This window comes from Cherax quadricarinatus, chromosome 12, assembly GCF_038502225.1.
Source record: "Cherax quadricarinatus isolate ZL_2023a chromosome 12, ASM3850222v1, whole genome shotgun sequence".
NCBI classification, from domain to species: domain Eukaryota; kingdom Metazoa; phylum Arthropoda; class Malacostraca; order Decapoda; family Parastacidae; genus Cherax; species Cherax quadricarinatus.
In genome coordinates, this window is record NC_091303.1 from 4,765,503 (window position 1) to 4,778,454 (window position 12,952).

The window sequence follows — 12,952 nt, forward strand, 5'->3', positions numbered from 1 at the left end:
TACCCAGTTAAATCATGTTACATTGTGCCAACCTCTCCTGTGCAATAATGTTCCAAGAATTAAATTTAAAATCCTCTTCCTTTCATTCGAACATCGAGAAAACGGAGAAATTTTATATTTCATTCATGTGCTTCAGCACAGCCTTGGAAAGGCTGAGATTTCTAGACCTTGATTCTAGTGAAGGGCTCTTCGTTCAGGGAAGTGGAGCTTGACTCCCTTTTCTCAGAAAACATCTGAGTAGCTCGCCCTTACTAGTTTAAGTTATTATAATTACTGTTGTTTTTATTATCAGTGATAATCTCCATTCAGAAGAGAAACAGAATTGTAAGAGAAATAAAATTCTTAAAGCCTAAAATAACCAAGTAAATGTTATTATTCATTTATTCGTTTAGGTAAAGCGTTAAATATGAATAACTTTAGTAAAACAGTTATGAATTATACGACATGTCGAGGTTCAGGAGCAAGGAAATACTAATTTATTTAAATGAATTATAATCATTAAATTCGTTATATAATACTAAGAGGTGGTGAGAATTTATGCAAAATTAATTGAGCGCTTACCGGTCTAAATTATTAAAATAAAAACCAACCTTGTAACTAGTAGGTGTTATTACTTTAACTGCATGTAGAGTACAGCACAAGTACAGTCTTAGCTTCGTTGTTTAATCAAGGCGTTTTCGCCAACAGATCTGCCGTTCACTGGATGTTTTGTGTTTCCCACACCATTCTTCGTAAACTCCAGGGATTGTTGCTCGTGAAGATCCCAGGAGATCAGCAGTTACTCCGATACTCAAACAATCATGTCTGACTCCAGATATCGTTCCACGGTCAAAGTTAATTAGGTCACATTTCTTCCCGGTACAGATGTCAGGTCTGAACAAGAGGTGTACTTCGTGATCGTGTCTGCATGCTTTTAGGCATTGAGGTAGCTAATTAGATATTAGCCTTAATGTGCAGGTGTATTGGTGTGCTCCTAATAAAGTTGCCACTGAGTGTACATACCGTGTATATCGGCTCCTAACATCATTGAGTGGAGGAAATGTGTGCTGGTATGCTGCTCATCGCCTTCCCTGAGTCGCCTCACTCGTTAAGGTGAGCTCGTTGAAGTAGAATTTTCCAGTCACTTCATGATTCGCTCACCTTCCCTCTCCAAGGGAAACAGTTAAATAAAGTTATGCAGATTCTTAGATATGTTAAGGAAATTAGGTTATTTTACATGACGTGAACTTCAGAAGTTAGGCGAGGTTGTTGGGTTAGTTTAGTTGTAAAATGAAAAAAAAAAATGGAACTGAAAAAAATACATAACCCGAGTTAGCTTTTTTTTTCATGTGGGCGAACCTGTAGGTGATCCAAAACTTTCCAGCATAGGAAGGTGTCTGGAGGAAGGCGGCTGAGACACTAACTAGCAATTTTAACATCAGCCTGTGTAGAGTTTGACTTGTTTTCCTGCTCTGGCAAACTGCAACAGATATTATATTCTGAAAAATTTCTTTCGCTGAAAAAACAGAGAACCTTCATAATATTTCATATATTAACAGACAGATCTTTATCCACAATATATATATATATATATATATATATATATATATATATATATATATATATATATATATATATATATATATACATATATATACAGTGGAACCTCAAAAATCGAACTGCTCCCAACACAACCAAAAATTCATTGATGCAGCAATGATCTGGGATAATCTAACGGGCTCTGAAACCAGACCTGCTCCCCCCAACAACTACAAACAATCGCACTGGGATGGTCCAATAGTGGAAAATATTGCCTCAACAATGCTTCAGAGGGTGTCAGGGAAGGATAGAGCCCGCCTCCTGGCAGTGAGAGCCCCTCATGCTGGGGACTTTCTGTTGGCTGTTCCCATCTCCAGCCTTGGCACACGCCTCGACCCACAGACCATCCGCATCGGTATTGCCCTTCGACTTGCCGCCCCTATTCTCGCCGAACACAGGTGTATTTGTGGCAGTGAAGCAGCAGACCGATTCGGGTACCATGGTCTTGTGCGCCGTAAATCCGAGGGAAAGATTGCAAGACATGAGGAGGTTAATAACATTATCAAGAGGAGCCTCACAACAGCTGGATGCCCAGCAGTAAGGGAGCCACCCCAACTATGCAGATCTGATGGCAGCCAGAATCGCCCAGATGGTATCACCCTTCAAGCCTGGACAGATGGGAAGCAGGTAGTGTGGGACTATACATGTGCATCTACCTTGGCTGATACCTATCTCCAATACACCAGGGAGGAATGAGGTGCAGCTGCCAGATTCAGGGAGTCCCAAAAGTCTAGAAAATATGGAGAACTTCCCACCATTATATGTTTGTTCCCATAGGCTCAGAGACCCTTGGCTCATAGGGAAAGAGTGCATCTAAATTCCTTAAGGAGCTGGGAAAAAGACTCATCAGGGTAACTAGGGATCCCAGGGCAGCTAGTTTTCTGTTCCAGCGGCTCAGTACGGATGAGATTTTCGCCTTATAATCGGTGATACACACGTAACAACATGTACCGTATATGCCACCTTTATGTCAACAATGTGTCTCTTAAATCTTCTGTACCATATTATGTAATTAAATATTCCTATTGGTAAAAAAAAATATATTAAAAGATGGGGTGGTAGGGGAAGTGGAATATTCAAATGGCTTCAGGAAGAAATCCAAATATTCTTCCTTGAAGCCTTTTTATCCACTTCTTCGAGGTTATGGGTCCCACAATTTACACCAGAGGTGGACCCCATCACATATATATATGTATATATATATATATATATATATATATGTAATTATATATATATATATATATATATATATATATATATATATATATATATATTGTGGATAAAGATCTGTCTGTTAATATATGAAATATTTTCGCTTAGTATTCTATATATTTGCAACCCCTGTTTTCTATTTAAAATTAAGTCCTTTCTAAAATTTTCTCTTATACGAAGATATATTTTTTTCATTAATGTTAATGTAAAAATTTTTAATTTTGCTCCAAAAGAATCTTAGAAAACTTACCTAACCTTATTATAACAAGAACAATATATTTTAGCCTAACCCAACTAAATATATTTTAGATTTGTATAAAATAATTTAATACTAAATAAAGACAGTGAAATATATTTTTTTCGTTAGGTTCAGAATGATTTTGGCGAAATTATTGCATACACAAATTTTCGCTTGTCCTATTTGGCAAGATGAGCGTTGCTATTTAAGCCAAGATGGCAAGTTCTGCCTATTCGGCACGGCATATATATATATATATATATATATATTTATATATATATATATATATATATATATATATATATATATATATATATATGTATATATATATATATATATATATATATATATATATATATATATATATATATATATATATATATATATATATATATATATATATTACATAGGATTACTTTTCATAAACTGGTGTTTGTGCTGATACCTTCCAGCTTTCAGCATAGATTCCGTGTTTATTATATTATTATTATTATTATTATTATTATTATTATTATTATTATTATTATTATTATTATTGTTATTATTATTATTATTATTATAATCAAGGAAAAGCGCTAAACCCGTAGGATTATGCAGTGTTACGTGTTTATAACTTTTATAATAAGAGATGCAGATGCTTGCCTCATTACGCAGAACAACAAGGTGTGGTTGGGGGAATTAGAGGTAGCAGGTGTGGTAATCCAGCCATAGTGGAGTGTGCACGTGTGTGTGTGTGTGTGTGTGTGTGTGTGTGTGTGTGTGTGTGTGTGTGTGTGTGTGTGTGTGTGTGTGTGTGTGTGAGTGTGTGTGTGTGTGTGTGTGTGTGTGTGTGTGTGTGTGAGTGTGTGTGTGTGTGTGTGTGTGTGTGTGTGTGTGTGTGTGTGTGTGTCTGTGTGTGTGTGTGTTTGTGTGTGTGTGTGTGTGTGTGAGTGTGTGTGTGTGTGTGTGTGTGTGTGTGTGTGTGTGTGTGTGTGTGTGTATGTGTGTGTGTGTGTGTGTGTGTGTTTGTGTGTGTACAAATTTAGTTACAGCTGTAATAACTATCATAACTGGCGTCTGTTGGCTACTGGAGCTACAGTGGTAATGATCTGTAAACAGGCAAACTAGTGTTGGGTACTTTCTCTCCTCTCTTCATCCTGTACATCTAGATTTCTCTCTCTCTCTCTCTCTCTCTCTCTCTCTCTCTCTCTCTCTCTCTCTCTCTCTCTCTCTCTCTATCTATCTATCTATCTATCTATCTATCTTTCTCTTTCTTTTTTTAGACAAGGTTAAGGATCCCTAGCTTTATTGACAAGCTATTTACAGGTTAAGGATTCCTAACTTTATTGGCAAGCTAAGAGCTGTTACCTACATCAGCTCATTTGAAAGCATTTTTATTGTTATGAGACATACAAGTAGGGAACAGGATGAAGTTCGAGCCATCTGTGGGCCAGCATTTTCATTTGATCAACTGACTTTATCTCGTTGACATCATTATGCTGTACGAATGTGTTCCATACTTGAGTCATCCTGGGTATATATGATCTCAGATGGAGTGATATTCTGGAGAAGGGTACAGCCAGAGTGAAGTTGCTGCTTTCTGCCCGTCTTGTCGCATAAAAGTTTTTTTTTCACGCTGTCCTCGAAGTGGATCTAAGTGTGGTACTTTGACAATATTGGCCTTGTACATAACAGTAAAGCCACCCACATTCCTCCTGTGTTGAAGGCTCTGCTGAAAGGACAGATCTATCCAGGATGTTTCCTGGCGAGTGATGAGACGTTTTGCTCTGTTCTCCACTCTGTCAAGCAGGCGCAGATGAGAGGGAAGGGGGGGGGGGAGGCAAACCAAGAAAGTGGAGCATACTCAAGGTGTGAGCGTACTTGTGCCTCGTACAGAATCTTGCAACCCCTACTGTCAAGCAGATGCGAGATACGGCGAAGTGCTGTAAGCTACCTGGCTGCCTTGTTTGCTAGTTTTACAACATGGTTCTTCATGGTTAGTTTGGAGTCAAATTTCACCCCAAGGATATCAACTTCTACCCCAGGTGCCAACATCCTCCCATTCATCCTTAATACTTCACGAGCATTACCATCATGGTGCCTAGAGATGATCATCATTTGCGTTTTCTCAGGTGCAAATGTTACTTGCCATCTATTTCCGCAAGCTGATATAGCTCTTAGTTGGTGATTGATGTAGTTTAGAACAGCTGACGTTTCTTCTCTTGGATAAGTGAATGTCAGTGTACAGTCATCTGCATATGCATGTGATTCTGGCATGAGATGAAGGTCGTTGAAGTAGACATTACATAGCGATGGTCCCAGTACGCTTCCTTGTGGAACACTTGCCCCAATAGTATGTCTTGCTGATTCCGTTCCATTGAGAACTACACTTAGAGATCTACCATGAAGGTAATCACTGAGGAGACATAGCGTAGAGCCAGTGCTTGAAGTTTTGCTAAGAGGCCCTGGTGCCACACCCGGTCGAAAGCGCCAGCAATGTCCAGTGCTACCACACAGTTGACTTTGGATTCATCCAGTGACTGGTGCCAGTTAGTGGAGAGGTTTAACAACAGATCAGCAGCAGAGTAACCTTTCCTGAAGCCATATTGACGATCACAAAGTAGTGAGTGGTAGTCTAAAAACTCTGTCATTTGTCTTGTTTTTTTACTCTCTCTCTCTGATGGTTGTTTTGCGTCTTTTATCTCTTGTCCACGATTACTATTATATATATATATATATATATATATATATATATATATATATATATATATATATATATATATTATATATATATATATATATATATATATAATATATATATATATATATATATATATATATATATATATATATATATATATATATATATATATACACATATATATACATATATATACACATATATACATATATATACATATATATACACATATATATATATATATATATGTAGACAGCCTGTACTGTCTGCACAGACAGCCCATGCTGTCTGCCAGCTTAGTTCATATTTCGCGCCACTCAGGTGCTGCCATCTATAGGCCTTGCCACTTCAGTATGCCCAGACTTGCCTCGCTCTCACTCTCACAGCGGCCTGGCATCCAGACACAAATACTCCCAGCTCTCTCTCGTGGGCATGGCCCTGCCCGGGCCATGGGCACAAACACACAAGCCTGTGTAACCCACCACTACTTGTCAATAAACTAAGAAGCCTCCGAAGAAGACGTATATCATTCACAACCCGCTACCGCAGTACCAAACAAACCCATTATAATGGTGACAGCGGTGCTTGCAGCAGTTGTGTTTGCCTGGAGAGAAGGAGGAAGAGGTATGAAGTCACCTTCACTTCATCACCCTACACAAGAAGCATCCGTCTCTCAACGAGTTATCCTGATGTCGTGTCTGCACGTTTGAGCATCCAGACACAGGTACAAGCAGGATCCAGCCGAAATTTATCGAAATTCTCCGAGAAATGTGAGTGGCGTCACAGTGACCCCACGCTACAGCGTCCCAGTGACCCCACGCTGTTTCTCAAGTCACGTGTTCAGCGTCACTTGTATGTTGCTGTTGTTGTTCAGCTCAGCACAGCTGTTTCAGCAAGCCAGAGGTGAGTTTTGTGGTGATTTCTGCGTCCAGTGTGAGTTCTCTATGTATTTGTGGGTGGGGGAGGAGAGGAGAGGAAGTGGCTGTTCCTCACCTTGCCCGCTCGCCCTACCCACGCTCACCAGCCTACCATACACCACTCACCACTGCCCACTCCCTCTGCTGTGTTTTCTGCTGTTTTTCGTATGAATTCATTGCCAGTGCTGTGTATCCGAGTGCCCGAGGCCACTCGAAGCTACGTGGATTATGACGTCACGTGGGTGTGGCCGATGTCACGTAGACCTACAAAGCCACGTGAGTTACCAGATGTCCCAGGCCTCATGCTGTGGTCTGCTGCCCGCATCACATCGACGCCACCCACGATGCTGCCCGACTTCATGACGTCACGATGTCTGCTGACGTCACCTCACGATGTCTGCTGACGTCACGATGTCTGCCTGACGTCACCTCGAGATGTCTGCTGACGTCACCCACGATGCTGCCCGACTTCATGACGTCACGATGTCTGCCTGACGTCACCTCGAGATGTCTGTTGACGTCACTGCTGCTGACGTCACCTTGCGACATCACGCCTGACATCACATGATGTCACATCGAGTGTTCTAGTAATTATTTCAGTATTGTCGAGAAGATTGAGAGAAAATATATGTCGTGTGTTAATTCCTCTTAGTGTTCTCACATTTTAGTATATGTCTTAGTGTCAGTTTTGTGCACAGAAAAGCATCATTTGCTAGTTAAGCCATGTTGTACCGTATGTACAGCGGTGTGTTTTTAAAGTTTCGTGTGTCCAGTGAGGTCTGGCCCAGCCAGACCCTTGAGTAGCACCACTGTGTTAAGTCACCCGCCTGACCAGTGTGTTTGACAGCTGATTACTCAGCCCTGAGGGTATGAGCCCCCTTGTACAGAAAGCTTTTATGCTCGTCGCTCGTGATGTTCTGTAGAATCGTACCTGCTACGATTCCCATCGAGATTTGTTTCACTTCACCTCCAGACCGTCAGAGTGCAGTTATATGTAGAGAAACAAGTCTGGGGATGCTTAGACTAACCTCTGCTATAACTCCAGCTGTCGAGAGATGATACTCGTCAAGCCGCAGCCAGCCCTGTCGGCAGGCGCTGTGTCAGCCTCGTGTCACAAGCTTCAGAGAGCAGCCTGCACAAAGATGATGTCACTTTGACTGCTAGCTCGCTCACTGCAGTCTGGTGTATGATGTTACGACTCCCAGATGTTTCGCCCAGTCGTCTCTGCCACGACTCGCTCCACAACTCGCTCCACGCTCGCCGGCAGTGACAGCCCAGCGACAGTACCAGTCGAGAAGTGTCCTGAGTCGCTTGCCAGAAGTCCTGCCCAGTTGCCGAGTTTTGTCGACGCCTCACTCGAGGGCACCAGCATGTCGTGCCCCAGGTTGAGTGAAAACCTGCAGCGACTCCTACGATGTCTGCTTCACCGTTCCAGAGGAGACCGTACCCTGTTACGTCACAGCTCAGCCGCAGCGATGTCTCCCGTGTTGCAGTATCTGTCCAGACGCAGGAAGGCGTGCAGTGATGCCCTTCGACGCTCATTGCCTTTGACCACGATGTTTAGCACACCCCACATGTTTTTTTCTTCCCTCCCTGTAGGAAGTTTTTTTTCCATGTCCATATGTATATATATGTTTTTATTATGTGTTCTGTGCCCTGTTCCTACGAGAGAGAGACCGAGTTTCTTTTACTACAAGTATTGTCGCGTCGGGACGACGCGCGGTAGGTGGCCGAGCGTATGTAGACAGCCTGTACTGTCTGCACAGACAGCCCATGCTGTCTGCCAGCTTAGTTCATATTTCGCGCCACTCAGGTGCTGCCATCTATAGGCCTTGCCACTTCAGTATGCCCAGACTTGCCTCGCTCTCACTCTCACAGCGGCCTGGCATCCAGACACAAGTACTCCCAGCTCTCTCTCGTGGGCATGGCCCTGCCCGGGCCATGGGCACAAACACACAAGCCTGTGTAACCCACCACTACTTGTCAATAAACTAAGAAGCCTCCGAAGAAGACGTATCATTAACACCGCTACAGTCTTACCAAATAACCCCCCTTTATATATATATATATATATATATATTTATATACGTATGTAGTGGAAGGAAGGCGAGGTAGGGGTCGGCCTATGAAAGGTTGGAGGGAGGGGGTAAAGGTGGTTTTGTGTGCGAGGGGCTTGGACTTCCAGCGGGCATGCGTGAGCGTGTTTGATAGGAGTGAATGGAGACAAATGGTTTTTAATACTTGACGTGCTGTTGGAGTGTGAGCAAAGTAACATTTATGAAGGGATTCAGACAAACCGGCAGGCCGGACTTGAGTCCTGGAGATGGGAAGTACAGTGCCTGCACTCTGAAGGAGGGGTGATAATGTTGCCGTTTAAAAACTGTAGTGTAAAGCACCCTTCTGGCAAGACAGTGATGGAGTGAATGATGGTAAAAGTTTTTATTTTTCGGGCCACCCTGCCTTGGTGGGAATCGGCCAGTGTGATAATAATAAAAAATAATAATATATAATATATGTGTGTGTGTGTGTGTGTGTGTGTGTGTGTGTGTGTGTGTGTGTGTGTGTGTGTATGTGTGTATGTTCAGTAATCACTGACAAACGATTAGTTCAAGCCCCAATCTTTCTTTGACTTTTTTCTAGTTGGTTAAAAATTTGACTCTTTGGGCAGTCACGATTGGTAAAGGGATCTTGATTTAAGAAACTAGAACCTCCCTCCTCATGCTAACATAACACTAACCATCCCTTACCCTATGCGCTGCATGACTCTTACGTATGTAGCGCTTCCCATTGAATTTAGCATTAATGTTATTTATTAGAGACAGTTTTCAACAAACCAAAGAGGAAATGGCTGATTATTTTATGGTTAGCGATGAGGGAACATGAAGGCTTGAGAGTGCTGGTACTCTCTCCATCAACTGGACGTAGGCGTATTTAGCATCAATTAAACGCAGGCACACTTTACTTCACATGTCTATTTAGCACTAAAGAGATAAATTATCTACCAGATAATGAGAATGCAGTCCATGATGCAGCTTAATGATTTCACTATTAATGATAAAATATCCGAAATCATGAAACAACATTTACATTTATTGATCTAATATATAAATTGCCTATTTTATGAAGAAAGTGTTGTCAGTGAAATGAATGAGAAGAGAGAGAATAACTCACACACACAAAATCACAAACACATACACAGATACACAAAGAAAGGTTAAGTGTCTATCGACGAAAGTCTTTGACAAATGGTAAAACACACACACACACACAGACACACACACACACACACACACACACACACATACATACACACACACACACACACACACACACACACACACACACACACACACACACACACACACACACACATTCTCCGTGGTACTAAGCAAAAGGATGTGTTTTCTCCTTGCACTCTCCCCACCAACTACATCTCAGGAAATCCTTTCCTTTGACATCTCCAATACTGCCAAGATGAAATTCTCGGTGGCCGCCGCAGGTCGCATTTTCTCCTCGTCTCGTGATGGCCGCCTCCACCTGATGAACGTCACCTTCACGTAATCAACAGACGTAAATAAAATAAAATGTAGCTAAAATAATAATGCAGAAAACAATTTTCCAGTGTTTTATTAAACCCTTGTCGGATGAGACCAACATTTTTGATGATATTTGTATATTTAGTTTCCTTTGTACCTCATATGTCTATATATATATATATATATATATATATATATATATATATATATATATATATATATATATATATATATATATATATATATATATATATATACATATATATATATATATATATATATATATATATATATATATATATATATATATATATATATATATATATATATATATATATATATATATATATATATATGATAACGAGGCAACGAGACGGTAATTAGGGTTCTTTGCTCTGGTATTTTCATAATGTATTGGAATATCAAGCTGAATACAGTATGTTGCTGCGTGTGAAAAAGGGCGGCAGTAAGTCTTCATGTAATAGGTCAAATATACGCAGACTCAAGAAGCCTTGTATTCAAAATGACATTTTGCTCGGTAAGTGGTTCATTAGGTTGACAAAACCATCACTAATCGAAACATGTCTGTGTTCTACACAATATCATATTCATGGTAATGAATATGATATTGTGTATATGGACTTCAGTAAGGCTTTTGACAGGGTCCCACATCAGAGACTATTGAGGAAAATTAAAGCACATGGAATAGGAGGAGAAATTTTTTCCTGGATAGAGGCATGGTTGACAAATAGGCAGCAGAGAGTTTGCATAAATGGGGAGAAATCAGAGTGGGGAAGCGTCACGAGCGGTGTTCCACAGGGGTCAGTGTTGGGCCCCCTGCTGTTCACAATCTACATAAACGACATAGATGAGGGCATAAAGAGCGACATCGGCAAGTTTGCCGATGACACCAAAATAGGCCGTCGAATTCATTCTGACGAGGACATTCGAGCACTCCAGGAAGATTTGAATAGACTGATGCAGTGGTCGGAGAAGTGGCAGATGCAGTTTAATATAGACAAATGCAAAGTTCTAAATGTTGGACAGGACAATTACCATGCCACATATAAACTAAATAATGTAGATCTTAATATTACGGATTGCGAAAAAGATTTAGGAGTTCTGGTTAGCAGTAATCTGAAACCAAGACAACAGTGCATAAGTGTTCGCAATAAAGCTAATAGAATCCTTGGCTTCATATCAAGAAGCATAAATAATAGGAGTCCTCAGGTTGTTCTTCAACTCTATACATCCTTGGTTAGGCCTCATTTAGATTATGCTGCACAGTTTTGGTCACCGTATTACAGAATGGATATAAATTCTCTGGAAAATGTACAAAGGAGGATGACAAAGTTGATCCCATGTATCAGAAACCTTCCCTATGAGGATAGACTAAGGGCCCTGAAACTGCACTCTCTAGAAAGACGTAGAATTAGGGGGGATATGATTGAGGTGTATAAATGGAAGACAGGAATAAATAAAGGGGATGTAAATAGTGTGCTGAAAATATCTAGCCTAGACAGGACTCGCAGCAATGGTTTTAAGTTGGAAAAATTCAGATTCAGGAAGGATATAGGAAAGTACTGGTTTGGTAATAGAGTTGTGGATGAGTGGAACAAACTCCCAAATACCGTTATAGAGGCCAGAACGTTGTGTAGCTTTAAAAATAGGTTGGATAAATACATGAGTAGATGTGGGTGGGTGTGAGTTAGACCTGATAGCTTGTGCTACCAGGTCGGTTGCCGTGTTCCTCCCTTAAGTCAATGTGACCTGACCTGACTAGGTTGGGTGCATTGGCTTAAGCCGGTAGGAGACTTGGACCTGCCTTGCATGGGCCAGTAGGCCTTCTGCAGTGTTCCTTCGTTCTTATGTTCTTATGTTCTACATTTTGCTTCCCTTAGTCACCTCTGTAGTTAAGGGCTCTTAAACATTTATGGACTTTTAAACATGAAGAACATAAATTTTTCCTTAAGAGCAACTTCTCAACCGCCCATTCTTCCTCCTCAGCCTTCTCCCAACACCCTACGTATTCCCTCTTCTGTATCCACACTGACAAGGCGGCGCCAGACAGGGATGGGAGGGACGGGGGAAGGGGGGATCGTAAGGAGGTGTCAGCCAGGGAAACGCCAGAGGATGTCAGACTGGGTGGAGTCCTGGGCCTGCCCAATTTAGGTAACCCGTGGCGGCGATGGTGTTTAAATCGTTGTTATTTTTGTGAACCACTCAGGATGGGAAGAGTGTATTGTATGAGTGCCAGAAGGGAGAGAAAAAGAGCTGAGTGGAAAACTGAAGAGCTAGGGGGAAAAAAGTGAGAGGTAAAGAGAAGAGCTAATATAAAAGGGCAAGATAAGAGCTAACATAAAAGGGCAAGATAAGAGCTGAGAGAGAAGATGAAAGGCTGAGAGGGAAGATGAAGGACTGAGAGGAAAGGTAAAGGACTGAGAGGGAAAGTGAAGGACTAAGAGGGAAGACGAAGGACTGAGAAGGAAGATGAAGACTAAGAGGGAAGATGAAGGACTGAGAGGGAAGATGAAGGACTGAGAGGGAAAGTGAAGGACTAAGAGGGAATATTGAAGGACTAACGAGGAGAAAAATTATTATTATTATTATCACACTGGCCGATTCCCACCAAGGCAGGGTGGCCCGAAAAAGAAAAACTTTCACCATCATTCACTCCATCACTGTCTTGCCAGAAGGGTGCTTTACACTACAGTTTTTAAACTGCAACATTAACACCCCTCCTTCAGAGTGCAGGCACTGTACTTCCCATCTCCAGGACTCAAGTCCGGCC